Source organism: Sorex araneus, chromosome 4 (genome assembly GCF_027595985.1).
Source record: "Sorex araneus isolate mSorAra2 chromosome 4, mSorAra2.pri, whole genome shotgun sequence".
In the NCBI taxonomy this organism is placed as follows: Eukaryota; Metazoa; Chordata; class Mammalia; order Eulipotyphla; family Soricidae; genus Sorex; species Sorex araneus.
Window position 1 is genome coordinate 21,940,920 of NC_073305.1, and position 15,965 is coordinate 21,956,884.

At 38.0% G+C, this 15,965-nt stretch overlaps 1 pseudogene; it reads right to left on the minus strand.

The window, feature by feature from the left end:
* Positions 1-259: 259 nt before the first annotated feature.
* LOC101558753 (serine/threonine-protein phosphatase 2A catalytic subunit beta isoform-like) lies at positions 260-966 on the minus strand (annotated as a pseudogene).
* Positions 967-15,965: the final 14,999 nt, after the last annotated feature.

The following is a 15,965-nucleotide window of genomic DNA, read 5'->3' on the forward strand; positions in this document are numbered from 1 at the left end:
ATACAGAAATAGGCAGATCAAAATAAAACAGTAATTTAGTTTAAAATGAAGGAAAATCTCTTTAAGTGTTATGACAATATACTCCCAAGAAGAATATTTTCTGCAGTTAATTATACATTTCAATAAAATAAAGGGAAATGGATTAAATGGAAGTTAGCTCGTGACTTTTCCTTAAAATAAAATTCCAACTCTATCAATTCATGCCAGTTAAACACTATCAACTAAAATTTCCAAGTGAGTGCAAGAGGAGATGAAGGAGTTAGTTACTTTTTTTTTGCTGGAGCAGTCCAGTTTGACCCAGGAGAAACTGAAGGAAGGAGTACCTCAAAGTATCGTCTAATTCCATGATAGCAGCCTGGTTCCCACAGCGGTAACAGTAATTGTGTGCACTGGACATGGTGATCACGTTACGGTCATGGCACCAATTGTACCCCTCCATCACAAGTTGATGAGCACAAGAAACCAGTGTGAGACCATTGGCATGGTTAAACGTGTAACCAGCACCACGGAGCGAAATACCCCACCGTTCACGGTCATCTGGATCTGACCATAATAGGTCACACATTGGGCCCTCATGTGGAACTTCCTGTAATCGATCCAGGGCTCTGATATGATCCAGTGTATCCATGAATGGAGAGAGGCCACCATGGAGGCAGAATATCTGTCCATCCCCTAGAGCTGTACGCAGAAGATAATCAAATAGATCTGTAAAATATTTCCAAACAGCATTTCCATACTTTCGTAGACATTCAGCATAAAAACCTATATGTACTTGTGTAATTTGTCGACTTTCATGGTTTCCTCTCAGTATTGTAATACGTTCTGGGTAACGCACCTTCAGTGCCACAAGGAGTGTCACAGTCTTCACGGAATAGTAGCCTCTGTCCACAAAGTCTCCATGAAGAGATAGTTGGTGTCTGGTCATTTCCCGCCGATCCCGAAAAGTTCCATGAGATCATGGAACTGGCCGTGCACATCTCCACACACAGTGACGAGACAGTGCACTTCCTGCACATTTGATTCTTTCGTTAAAATTTCTTTAGCCTTCTCTCACAGCGTCGGCACGTGGCCCTCCCCAGATCGCCCTCAAATCTGTTTCTATTTCACATTTATTTCTGGGCTGGAGCGATAGCACATCAGATAGGGCGTTTGTCTTGCACGCAGCTGACCCGGTTGGATTCCTCTGTCCCTCTTGAGAGCCTGGCAAGCTACCAAGAGTATCCCGCCACTTGGCAGAGCCTGACAAGCTCCCCTTGGCACATTCAATATGCCAAAAACAGTAACAAGACTCACAATGGAGACATTTGCTCTCCCGCTAGAGCAAATCGATGAACAACGGAGACAGTGCTACAGTGCTTCATGTCTATTTCTATGTATTCATCCGTAAGTGCTGACTCATAGATAATTCTTAAAAACATTACTCTAAGAAAAACAGAAAAAATACACTGTATGTTTCTCTTTATATGACATTCAGAAAGGTAGTACTTTTCCAAAGACAGAGTTTATCTGTGGTTGAAAAGCCAGAACAATAATTACTACTGGGCAGGATAAGGACAGAAATCCAAAAGAAACATGAGGGAAATGCCAAAGGCACTAAGAACAGTCTTTTAATCTGCATGATTTCCCAGGTCATATATGTATAATTATTCATTATCCCTTATGGTCTGTGGATCATTTATTCTATGTAAATTTTTTAAACCCATATACCTGACTTTTTCAACAGATTAATTTCTGGATGAGGCTCATTCAAGTAATGAATTCTGACCAGGAGTATGATGGCTATTGTGGAGTGTGGAAGTTTTAGGCTACCTAGGCTCTGTTCAGGCAAGTGCTGGGCTCACCCACCCCACTCCAGGGTTCTCTAGATGACTCAGCCTTGGTTGGGATCCAGAAGAAATTCTGCAACTTATTGGTATCTTCCAAGATTTATTTATCAGTCTCCGGGCTAACTGCAGGTAAATAAGCTTACTTGATACCAGAGGCAATTCATGACTATTGGGGCTTGGGATGTAGTGGGGAGAGGTAGCCCATCCCTGACTCTACGAAAGCCTGGAGATTTCAGTCACAAAACCTGCAAACCTGACTTTGAGGTTTACATTTTCCGGGGCTCTGTTTGGGTGGGTGCTTGGCTCACCACCTCACCACTCCAGGGTGACCAGAATGACTCAGCCTTGAACAGTCTTAGAGAAATTCTGCTTGTTCATCTCTTTCGAGATTTATTTATGAAAGCATAGACACACGAATATATTGGGTTCTCTCAGTAAGAAAAGAAGCCATATTTCTTTTCTCATGTTGACACTACACTAAAGAAGATGCTTTTCTTCTGAAAAAATATATTCTCAGGAAAGTTGGATTCTATTTGCTATATTTCACATGGGGGGATATTTCCAGAGTAGAAGAACCTAAAGAAGTCAACATAATATCAACTACACCAACAACTTTCATGGGGATAGGCTTTCAGTATACCACACACAGATATGTCCTGCTTTCTCATTCTCAAATCATTTTATAAGACAGGAGCTATAATCTACATTTTCTAAATGAAAAAGCTGATGCTCACAGCAGCACAGTTCTATTTCCAATTGAACACATGAAGTAAGTGATAGACCTGAGACTCAAAAGAGTTTTGCTTGGATCTAAAACCTTGATATCTTAATGCATCCTGCTTCTTTACACCGGAGAAGGCCTAGAGGCCATATAACTCACCAGGGGAAACATCTATACATGTTTTCTCTTGCTATTTTGCAGATGGCTTCACTGGCCTTACATAAGGCCAGAGTGGGTTTGAGGGTAAGCACCTCTGGTGTGAGAAAAAAGCTTCCTTGCCTAAAGTGAGAAGAAATTAATGAGTCGCCCTAGCTCCTGCTGGCAAAGCACAGTCTTCCCACCTGTTCAGCGGCAGGAAATGAACAACAAAACACCCTTCCACCTCTGACTTACACACATATTAAAGTACAGCATCCAATCTTTATGAATGTTTTTCATGCTGGCTTCCCAGAATATGCATTTCTTTTCCATTTAAGAATACATGATAATACCATTTCTAACTTCAATCCTCATTTTTCTCCTCTTCAAGCTGCCGAGTATTCAGGTCAGAAAACATCCATGTCTAAAATTGCTTCAAACTAAATAGTTCCTTGAGAATGGGTAGCTGTGATTAAACCTAGCAACTGTTATGAACCATATGAAAAGGACACAGGAATTAATGTTATTTTGCTATAAATGTCTGAATTCTGTTCTTTGTGCCTTTGCAACAACTTTTTAGAGTCATTGTTAAATATATTGGGGCTTGGTATAATTATAAACACAGAAAAATAATGAAAGCAAAACCTTCCAAGTACCCGCTCTAATTTGAACATTCTACTTCAGTTTAAGTATCTGTGCTATAAACTGCATAATAAAAGTCTTGAATTTTTTAAGTAAGGATTTTAATCTTTTGGTTATTATCTGATGTTCTGAAAATCCATTGGTAATGAGGAGCTCAAATTGAGTGTTAACAACTTCTTGTGGCTTAAAAAAGCACAACCATAATAACAAATTTGAGGAAAGCATATCAAAACCCCATGCAAAACAATATACAATTGGAAGATACCTAAAATTCCTATAAGTAAAAATTGTGAATATGAACCAGACATATATACAAAAAAACCTATCTAAATAAACCCTCTCATAAGATAAGCATATGTATATAAATTAATAAAATCTAAATTCTAATTCTTTTTTTGGAATTACTGTAATTAGCCTCTATAGACTTATCTTTTCAAATAAGAAGTATGAGCTAATACAAAAACTGAATTCTAGTTAGTTTTCCCTTTATCAAATTTGTGATCTCAGAAAAATCTCAATCTATTGAAAGCTCTCATTTCTTATCAACCAAGCAAAGATTATAGTAAGGATGAAAGAAATCAAATACATGCAAAGATAAAGACAAAAGAATGTTACCAGCTGCTAAGAATAAGGATGCATATTTCACTAAGATTTGCAGATGTCATCTGGAGTAAAAAACTACTGACATCAGCTTCCTGGTACAAAAGTTGGAGAACTTTTGCACCAGAGGCAGGTGGATGACAGCAAAACATTTCTTTTTCTGAGTCTAATATCTATCTCTCAACACTCTTATCTTTAAGTTCCTGGACAGCAATCAATTCAAAGAAACTTGAGCAAAACAGCGACCACTTACTTTTAAAAACAAGTCAAGAGATTCAAATATATTACAAATCTGCCTTTCACACCTTGTTCTTTCACTTGACACTTTAATCACATTTTCTGGTGTCATATTTTAAATGAACAACTGACTGGAATCTGAGTATGCGAATTGTACCTTTCCATAATACTACCAAAGTCTATCCTTCCAAAACTTTCAGAACCATATAATATGCCTAGTTTTCTAGGCAAAGCATGCATGTTTTATGCTGATTGATTATATGTTGTATTTTAGAACTGACAGAAATTGTTCTATACCTTAACCACCTGTGTGTGTCACTTTAGAGTTGAGTGTCATCCTTTCACTATATCCTTCGTCCCTTCTATGTCGATCAACATGTTTGATTATAAAAGAACATATGCTATCTGTACAAAAATACTTTCCACGTGTATAGGTAGCTACCCATATGGAGACAAACAAAAATCAAAAAACACTAAAAAAAGTAAGCTATTTAGTTGGCTGACTCCAGCAACTTTCATGAACAAAGTGTCTGCTAGCAAGAACACTGAAAATTGCAGCTATTCATTCTCTAGCCATTTGGCACTTTCGATCACATCACAGATCAACAGTTACACAAGAACAGATTGAAAGCTGTCACTGAGCTAAAAAGACATGCAGCAACCCCTTCTCTCTACATAGATCTACAAACAATCACAGCCTGGGCTGGACAATCACAGGTTACCTAGGTTGTGTTACCAAGGTCAAAACAGCTTCCAAATAAAATTCTCTCATTAGCATGACTAGAAAGAACATAAATTGAAAGAAATTCCCATTTTCATTTTAAACATTATTGCTGCCACTACTACTCTTGAGTATGGTTTATCTTGATGCAGATGAGAAAAAAGAGCTCTTCAATCTCTGATAACTGATCTGCATCCTTATAAATTTTCATGATGGCTCAAGAGGATATATTCATGTAAATAGGTCTCAAGGGGATAACCTGATGGAGGGCATGAGTCTTTGGTAAGCAACAAAGCTGTGTATTCCTAGTTGCTTTAGTCTGAGAAAATCAGTGCTACTGATTGTAACCTTTTCCTCAAGGAGTTAATTGATTGGAACATAGATGATAAATACTTTTTTGGGGTCAAGAGAATTGGATGGACCACAAATAAATTAAGGATTTTCTGGTATTATTCCCAATCACTAGTGAAAATGAAATGTCAATCTCTACCTACATAATTATATTAATTTCTATTTCTGCTTTAGCAAATTACCATAAAGTTAGTGGTCCAAAACAATACAATTACATCTTATTACAGTCCTAAAGTTCAGTACTCCAAAGTCAGCCTTGATGGTCTACAATCATGGTGTTATCCTGTATGGAAGCTCCAGGGAAGAATTCCTCCTGATCTTTATCAGCTTCTAGAAGCTGTCCTCAGTTCTTAGCTCACAATACACTAGTTGACTTTTCTCCCTCTGCAATAATCCTCAGATAACTTTCTTTCTTTTTTTCTGAACCTCCTGATTCCAGTTACAAGAATCCATGTCATTATATCAGATTAATTTCAATAATCTTGGAACTCTTCCCATTTGAAAATCTCAAATTACATCCCCAAATTCCCCAGGGTCTTATAAAATAACATAGGCATAGGTTCTAGAGATTGCATGTGGATATCTAGAGTTAATCAGCAGTAGCGTCCTGTAGTCACTAATCAAGTATGCACTTTTTTTTTTTATGGAAGACAGGGCTGTCAGGCCACACTCAGGGTTACTCAAAGTTGCTATTCCTGGCTTGTGCTCCAGTAACCCCTCATGAAGATTGGCAGGAACCACATATGGTACTGGAGATTGATTGACCAGTATGAGCCTTTTTATTTTTATTATTATTGCTTTTTGGGTCACACCCGGTGATTCACAAGGACTACTCCTGGCTCTACACTGAGGAATTACTCTTGGTGGTGCTTGGGGGACCATATGGGATGCTGGGAATCTAACTTGGGTCTGCCGCATGAAAGGCAAATGCCCTACCACTGTACTATCGCTCCAGCCCCTACTTTTTTTTTGCCTTCTGTATCATCTTGCCAGTCCTAAATTTATACTTATTAATTAAGTTGTAACTTTCATTGCAAAAGCAATACAAAGAAAACAAAAAATATTTGCATAACATTTAAACTTTCTGGAGTTTTAAAATGCATAGCTCCAGAGAGTTTGGTCAATTATAAATTGGAAAGCTATAGGGAAAACAACAAAGTATAATTGTCTTGTAAAAGTTTAATAGTAATCTTCTCTCACTGTTTTTGTTATAAATGATATCTCCCTATGGACCATCTTGCCAGTCAATCTAAAAGAGACTAAATGCATTCATATATGTTTTGCTATCATATCTCATAGATTTATCTCTTATACTAACATATTTGTTCTGTAACAGAGCATTGGAATAGAGGGCAATGCCAAATATATAATTATCCTTTAATGTATGAGATGTGCTGAATTAATAAGGACTTATTGAACTCATTTTCAGATTTATTTTATATTCAGTTGTTCAATTTAATTAAACACTAAAGCTAAAACCATAACTGAACATGAATTCTGTTTTTTCTTCTATTCAGTATGCTCATACTCTATTACTCTGGAACTCACAGAAAACTTTCTGGTAATTAAATAAATTTTATGATGGTAAAAAAATAATAAAATAAATCATATCTCCTTGGTTCGTACTAAAGGATGTTTTATCTTTTATTTATGTCATTTTCTTTTCTGTTCTTTTGTCTAATTTTATTGTTCATCTTTTAGTTCTTTGGTTTGACTTATATGTGCTCTTACAATGTTGAAATCACTGTTAAATACATTACAAATATAATTTTTCAACAAAAGTTAACTTTTTGGTATTTTATACCAGAATTTTATATATCAATCAAATTTTAAGTTTCAGTCTAATTTACCAAGGTATTCCTTAATTATGAAATACTTTTGTGTTTTCATTAATAAATTATTTCTATCTCTGGTTGGGAAAATGTTTTCCTATGTTCTCTTTGATAATGCAGCAATATTTCTGTATAATTTAATTGTTAAAATGAGAGCCTGTCCTACCCAATGCTGCACTATATAGATTTAATGCAATTCCCATAAAAATCCCACTGACATTCTTTTAGAGTGAAAATTTGTAAGAAAACATAAAAACCCATGAATAGCCAAAACCATTCTGGAAAAAAACATTGGGAGGAATCAATAACATTTCCTGACTTTGTACTATATAAATCAATAATAATCAAAACAGCAAGGCATGGAAATAAGATAGTATGATATACACATGGATTAGAATTGAAACCCTAGTGTTAAGTTCTCAGACATATGAGTAATAAACCTTTGACAAAGGAGTTAGATGCACAAACTGGAGCAAGAAAACACTCTTCAACACATTATAGGAAAAGCAGATCACTATTAGTTTTAAAAAAAAAAGACACTGGATCCATACCTTATACCATACACACTGTAGCACTGTCATCCCATTGTTCATTGATTCGCTCAAGCAGGCACCAGTAACATCTCCATTGTGAAACTCGTTACTGTTTTTGGCATATCGAACATGCCACAGGTAGGTTTCCAGGCTCTGCAGTGCAGGTGGGATACTCTGGGTAGCTTTCCAGGCTCTCCAAGAGGGAGGAAGGAATTGAACCCGGGTTGGCCTCGTGCAAGGCAAACACCCTACCTGCTGTGCTATAGCTCCAGTCCTAAAAAATTAATTAAAATCGGATCAGAAGCCAAGAAATTTGGCCAGAAACCATTAAGGAAAACCTAAGAACACTGGAGGGTCTGGAAATAAAAGATGTCTTCATTGACTGATTCCACTGACAAAGGCAATAAGTAAAAAATAAACAAGTGGGATTATGTAAAGTTGAAAGGTTTCTTCATGACAATGACAAAAGCAAATATGCAACAGCAACCTAAAACCCACCTAGGTCTAAAATAAAGACATCTAATTGACTGGGAGGAGACATTCACACATAACAATACTTCAGATAAAGGACAGACATCTAAAATTTGCAAAACAATCACAAAACACAGCAGCAACAACAACAAAAAGACTAATAAACCTTACAAAAAAGTGGAAAAGAGATAGATAGGTACAGTTCCACAAATAACATGTATGGATGACTAACAAGCATAAGGAAAAATTTTTTAGTATCAGCAAAAATACCAATATTATGATATTATTGTTATCAAAAATACAACTATGCATCACATGACACCAGTGAGAATGGTAGAGTGTGTATATGTGTATATATATGTATATATATACATATATATATATATATATAAAACCCAGAAATAGCAGCTCTCATTGATTGCCAGTGGAAATGTCACCTGGTCTAACTTTTATTGAAAATAGTAAGGAAATTTCCCAAAAATGGGAGAATGAAGCTCTCATTTGATTCAGCTATCCCACTTCTATTTATATATCCCCCAAACATACAAACATTTATTCAAAAAAAGATAAATGCACATCTATGTTTACTGCAGTTTTTAATACAACAGCCAGGACAAGGAAGCAACTTAGAAACCCAATGTCACATAAATGGGTGAACAATCTATATATCACACATACACACACACACACACACACACACACACACACACACACACACTGGAATACTATGTAACTATGTTGCACCTAGAAAAAAAAAGTCAGGCAGTTCACAGCAACTTAAATGGAACTTGACCAAATCATGCTAAGAAAAATAAGCCAGAAGCAGAAAGACAAATATAGGATTATATCACTTATGTGTGTTATACAGGGAAACAAATCCAAGGGAATAAACAATATCAATTGATGATAAACCTTGGCTTTGGATACTTAGAATACAGACCTGCAAGTTCCATTTTGAGAGATCAATCAAGAGGTTGACTGGAAGTAACATTGTGTAAAAAATATCTGCCAGGGGGTTATGGGGGAGAGCCCTGGAGTCTTCCCCTTCGACCACCCCCCAGGTGTTCAGGGGGGTGGCCCGGGCCACTTGCCCAGCTCGAGTGGCCCAGGCCATGTAGCAGATGGAGGAGGAAACGAGGGCCAAGCCAATTGATTGATCAGTTTCCATTTATTACATTCTCCTGTCTCTCTCTCCGCTTCTCTCCTGGCTCTCGATCTCTCCCCCAACCCACTCTTACAGCCTAGTTTAATTCCCCCAGCATGAGAGGGTTGGGGCTTACACATAAGTGTGGTCACAATCAAGAGGGATAAAGTTCTTTCCCTCAGGAGATGCTGCTTCTAGGACAGATTCTCTTTCACCAGGATGACCCATCCAAGGGCAAATCCCATGAGTATGTTTCTCCTCTCTTCATCCAGCAAACCTATAAGCATTCATAGTATTAATCATTTTGTATGGATACAGTAAGAAATGCATTAAGCTTATAGAATTACTCTCCTGGGGCCATCTCCATCTCAGACTACAGTGCTCAGGCCAGATTAGTCTTTCCAATCCCTAGCAGGGTCTTAATCTTGTCATTACTTTTGGATCATGACAGCATTTGTCCATGATCAAGCTCTTAACTTATAGTTAAGAATTAGGCACTTTGGGAGCTGGAGTGATAGCACAGCGGGTAGAGCGTTTGCCTTGCACGCGGCCGACCCAGGTTCAATTCCCAGCATCCCATATGGTGCCCCAAGCATTGCCAGGAGTAATTCCTGAGTACATGAGCCAGGAGTAAGCCCTGGCATCGCCGGGTGTGACCCAAAACCAAAGGGAAAAAAAAAGAATTAGGCACTTTGGCCAGACCCATCTCAATGCCAGGGTAGCACATAACTCACCATTTGCCCTGGGTCCCTCCCATTCCTCCTTGGGACCCTACTTTTGGGGTGCTAGGAGCTGAGGGCAACTGAGGCTTAAGTCAAGAAAGCAGATGCCCAGGAATGAATAATATTCGGAGCCAATTAAATTCCAAGTTACAAAAGCATAATATTGCCTTCTTGTGTCTATACAAAAAGGACATAGATTTAAAGTAAACTATTCAAAAGATATATGGAGAGGAGAAAGGCAATATTAACTTAAAATATAAGTTCAGTGTTCTAGAAAGATCTGACCTTACAAATTAACAGAGTCTGATAAGGGAGAAAAGCTGATTAACTATTTGGGGAAGAGAGTATAGAGAAGTGGTTACAAATAGACAAAGGAATGGGAGTCACTTGGGAGCATGTTGATGGGTGTGACTGGGATAAACCTAAGCTTCTTGTGGCAAGGGGGGAAAGGACTCAGCAATGTCATCCTACATCATTGAAAGATAGGTGGAAGGTCTCAAGCACATAGGTGGTATAAGTGAGCTAAAATTACACATTATAAACACAACAGTCAATTTTGAAAAGGGGAGGGGAGGAAGGAAGGGATTTTGGAAGGGATGTAACATAGGGACTGTGTGGAGCCCAGGATGATCTTGAGTTACAGAATATGAAAATCTACACAATCATACTCATTCAAGCTGACAATTTAGACACAACTGTGAACACAGGTGCATATCTGTGGGATGTGGGTGGAAACCAGAATACCTGGGGAAAACGCACACACTGGAGGAAACGTTTGAAATCCAGACAGCGACCTTGGCAGAAAATCAATATTTGATCTTCACCAACTTTATTATGAAGCACCAATAAACAAAACTATTCTGCTTGAAGACCTGCTATAATAGAGGCAAAAGTCATTTTATAAATGAAAGATTTAATACACCTTAGATTCATCATCATCATCATCATCATCATCATCATCATCCTGTTGTTCATCGAATTTCTCGAGCAGTCTCGTCTCAGTAACGTCTCAGTAACATCTCCATTTGTACTAGCCCTGAGATTTTAGAAGCCTCTCTTTACATGCCCTTTCCAATGGTGCTGCATTGGAGGCTCTTTCAGGGTCAGTGGAATGAGACCTGACCCAGCATTGTTACTGATTTTGGCATATGAACATGACATGGGGAATTTGCGAGACTCTCCCATGTGGGCAGGAAACTCTCGGTATAAGATGTCTTCTGGGAGTTTGGTTTTATAATCTCTGGATGTTGGCCACTGGTGGGATTACACGGCACCGGGGGCACTCCCTGGGTGTGACTGCCTAGCTACTGGAAAATGGGGGATCTGGGCAGAAGAGGCCCAGTCCTGATCCAAGCAGCCTTGGAGATCTCAGCCCCGGGTCCCACACACCTGGGTTCCTCTGCCGGTTCCTTCATGCATGAGGCTAGTCTGAACCTGTGGAGAGGGTCCTTGAGCATGACTGTGGCTGGGCTCTGGAGGTCTTCAGCTGCCACGGCTCTGATAGGGGTAGGGAAGAAAACTGAAACCCACCCCCTCTGAGGGGCCCTGGTGAAGACAGCCAGGCATGGGGGCAAGAGACTCTCTTCCCTTAGATTACATTAGATTATCTAAGATTATCTCACCTTAGATAAAGATTACTAATTCTTTTTTATTATTATATTTACAAACATTTTTTTCTTTCACATTCTTAATCTATGAATATTTAAAAGAGCTTTGCCTAAAATATTCAAAGTGTAAATATTTACTCTGGTGTCTTGTGAATCCAGCAAAGATTAATAAAATGAAAGTCTTTAATCTTTTATAATCTTATTATACAATTTCTTTTATAATAGTGTTATTTTCCTCTTTATCTTTTCCTATATTGGGTTCCTATATACTTGAAATTTCAGGCCTTTATTTCCAAAAATTCTCTGACCTTATGCTTTGACACGAGTTTATTAAAGACATATATTTATCTTCTAAAACAAGCATACATCTTATACTTTTTATTTCTACTGTCTAATAACAAAGGTAGCTATTTCATTTATTTTTCTTTATATATTTTTCTTGTTTTTTAAAACATTCTAATAGATTATTTCTAGAAGTGGAATCTAGAGTTCCAACCTCTGTTAACAATCGAGGATCAGGGACACTGCCTCATTTGCCAAGACATCAAAACTCAGATGGGCCAGACACGTGATGTGATTTGGAGACTACCACTGAACTAGAGCCATTACTGACTGGATTCCACAGGACGTCAAAAGAACGCCTGGCGGCCCACCTATGAGATGGTCAGAATTCTTTGTCAAGACCCTGAATGAATGGTTTGATGCTCTTCGTGTTCCTGGAGCGTGCAGACGCCATTGAGCTATACTAGCATGAAACAGGGATGAATGGAGATATTACTGTTGCCCGCTTGAGCAAATTGATAAGCAAATGGACAACAGGTGATACAGGTGATATTTCAGGGAGTAATATTTTCCCATTGTCATAAATCTTAAATTAGTATTTCATTTATACCTCTTAATACAGTGGTTTTGTGATATCATAAGGATTAAGAACAGAAGCCAGAGGGACCAGAGCAATAGTGCGCAGCAGGTAGGTGCTTGCTTTGAATATGGCCAACCTGGGTTTGATCCATGGTCCCCCTTATGAGGGATTTATGGTCCCTCAAGCCCACTAGGAGTGATCTCTGAGCACAGAATAAGGAATAAACCCTGAGCACAGCTTCATGTGTGGCACAACAACAACAACAACAAAAATAGGAGCCAGAGACAGCTCAAGAGGCTGATCAGATGCTTTATAGAATAGATATCCCAGTGGAATCCCCAGTACTATGTGGTTTCTTGAACACACAAGACCAGGAGCAGCTTATGACCACAGAGCCAGCAGTAGCCAGTGAAAGGTGTTGTTCTTAAACCAAAATAAATTAGTTAACATATGTGTAATTTGTGCTGGAGTGATAGCACAGCAGGTAGGGCGTTCACCTTGCATGCGGCCAACCCAGGTTCGATTCCTTCCCTCCTCTGGAAGCTACCAAGAGTATCTTGCCCCCACGGCAGAGCCTGGCAAGCTACCCATGGCATATTTGATATGCCAAAAACAGTAACAAGTCTTACATGGAGATGTTACTGGTGCCCGCTCGAGCAAATCGATAAGCAATGGGATGACAGTGACAGTGACAGTGATGTGTAATTTATATATTACATATACACTCATTTATGTTTATAATACACATTATACACACATATATATTTGTGTATGTTCCCAGAGAATGCAATGTTTCATTTTGTTTGTGGTGCTATCAATCAACTCAGACCTTAGACACGCAAGGCATGCACTCCATATCTGAGTTCCATTCCTGATTCTGATTCCAAATTTAATACAATGATATTCATTTTATTAAATATTGTTGGTTATGTGATATGTTCTAAACACATTAGCTAAAAGGACCTAGCATGAACTGAGAGCATATGACTGTGTGAGAGTCACACAAGGAATATGCCTCAGCATTGCCCCACTGGGGAGTAGGATGCTGAGTCACTGAGGACCAGTATCATCAATTTTTTGAGGGTATCCAAGGATCATTACACACCTCACAGCTCTTTATGGGCAGGCTATGAATATGCCATAAGAAATACTGTGAGAGAAGGGACCGCTATGACAATGACAGAGGTCTGGAGAAGAATTCAGTGCTAAAAGTAGGTAAAGGTATATTCATGATAACCTTACAATATCTGCACCACAAACCATGACTAAAAGGAAAGAGTGAGAAAAAAAGTGTCTTCTGTAGAGACAGAGAGCAGTGGAGAGGAGAGGAATGGAAGGAAGAAAGAAAACTGGGGACACTGGTGGTGGAAAATGTCCACTGGCGAAGGGATGAGCATTGGAACATTGTATGACTGAAACCCAGTTGTGGACAATATTGTAACTGTTTATCTCACCATGATTTAATAATATATTTTTAAGTGAATGGGGAGTGGGAACAAAAAGAAAAAAAAATAAAATTCAACTTAAGAAAAAATAGAAATGTAAGAGCAGGTATGGTTCTGCCCACATGCAGGTGAACCCAGTTGGGGTGAAAGAGCCAATGCAGATCTGAAGTGATGCCTGTAACAGCCTGAGTTCTGATTGCCTGCCTGCATTATCCCTGAAAACTCACTGAGCTCTCCACTTATGGGTATAGGTGCTGATTTAATAAAATGGTTTACTTTGAAAGTGCTCCTAAAATGTGTCTGTACTACAAAGAAGAGCTTGTCGTCTCAGGAAAAAGAGTGAAAACTGAAAGGGTTTATACTTAAAATCAAAAACATCCCACCAACTATTGCGGCTGAAATTGTTTTTGTCATTGTTGTTGTTGTTGTTTTTGGTGGTGGTAGTGGTGTGGTGGTGGTGTGTGTGTGTGTGTGTGTGTGTGTGTGTGTGTGTGGTGTGTGTGTGAAGCAAGATAGCTTTTTATTGAAACTTATTTAGAAAGGTATAAATGGAGAGAAAGAGAAGTGTGTGTTCAAGAAAGAACACAGACTTTCCTGAGTGGAAATAAGCAAGAGACGAAAAGCAAGAACAAGCAAGTGAGATATGTTGTAAAGGGAGAACAGGGGCTTGAAGAGCAAGGCTGGCACAAGGTTTAAGGTGAACCAATGTACTTTTGCTTGTCTCACCCACACTGTGTCTCAGAGTTCCTCACATGACACTCATGACCTCTCACTATAAATGTTGATGCTTCCCAGGAAGCTCAACATATGTTATGCAGATATAATTACCCATTTGGTCACTTACTTGTGAACTAGTATCATCCGAAACTTGAGCCGGATAAGTACTTTGGTAATGATATCAAGTTATTCCTCTGCCTTCAAAGGACTCACAGACCACAAGAAGGACAGATATGCAGCAATTAAATATGACAGAAGTATGAAAGCAGCAACAGAAGCAAAGTTCTAAGAGTTCCCTCTTTCCAAAAAGTGTAGATACGGCACTGAAGAGAAACACTTAAATAGGGGTAGAATTTTGATAAGGTTTTTTTAAAAGGCAGAAAAAAAAGGTACATGAAAATAAAAAGACAAATTTTCTGGCACATTCAATAAAAGATGACAAATAGAAACACGAAATTCAAGATGGTAAGGAGTAAAGAGACAATGAGACTGATATTTGTAGGAAAGATTCAACAATAAGAGACCTCAAATTGTGAGTTATCGTGATAACAATGTATCCTGTGTATAAAGCAAAATGCAAAAAGAGTTTTTCAAGTGCATAAGTGACATCAACAAAGTAGCATTTTGGGAAACTGGTACATTAACTGGAGTGAGAAGACAATGAGGTCAGCTAGAAGATGATGAGAACAACTCTTCAGGAATGTTTAGAAATAATATTTCTATAAAAGTTTAAGTTGCACCATTAGATGCAGAGTCATAGCCCTAGGCTGGCTTATAACTGTTGAAGTAATAAGCACCTTTGTAAGACAAATAAAAGAAGAAGTAGGCCTCTCGAGAAAACTGAAACACATCTGCAGAGGTGATATGAGGCAGAGAAGCACAATTTAAGCACCCTAATATAAAATAAAGTTTAACGATAAACAAGGAAATGAGAAGATAAAATAGATGTGAATGTGTAAAGAATCAATGTTTGTTCGTAGCACCACATATCTATAAAAAAAGGCTTTATAAGGGGGAAAACCACTCAATATATGGTATTATTTTGCTTAACAAAATTAGAAAAATATAAAATATTATTTTAATAGGTTGAAGAGTACAAAATGCACAGACATGACTATAGATGTATAGGACTGTCCAATTTGTACTATAAAATGTGTAGACTAAGCAACAAAATTAGCCTGAGGAGCAAAAAGTTAAACTTCAATAAGTATGGCTAATGGAAACTCAATAAATAGAGCTATTTAGATAAAAAAGATTCTTAACACAATCAATAATCAAAGTGATACATATGCTACTTTTATATTTCATATATATTGAATATTATCATTACCTATAATTTTCTAAGCATTAGCAAAGAAATAGTGATGAAAATAGAAAGTTATTCCTTGTGCAACAC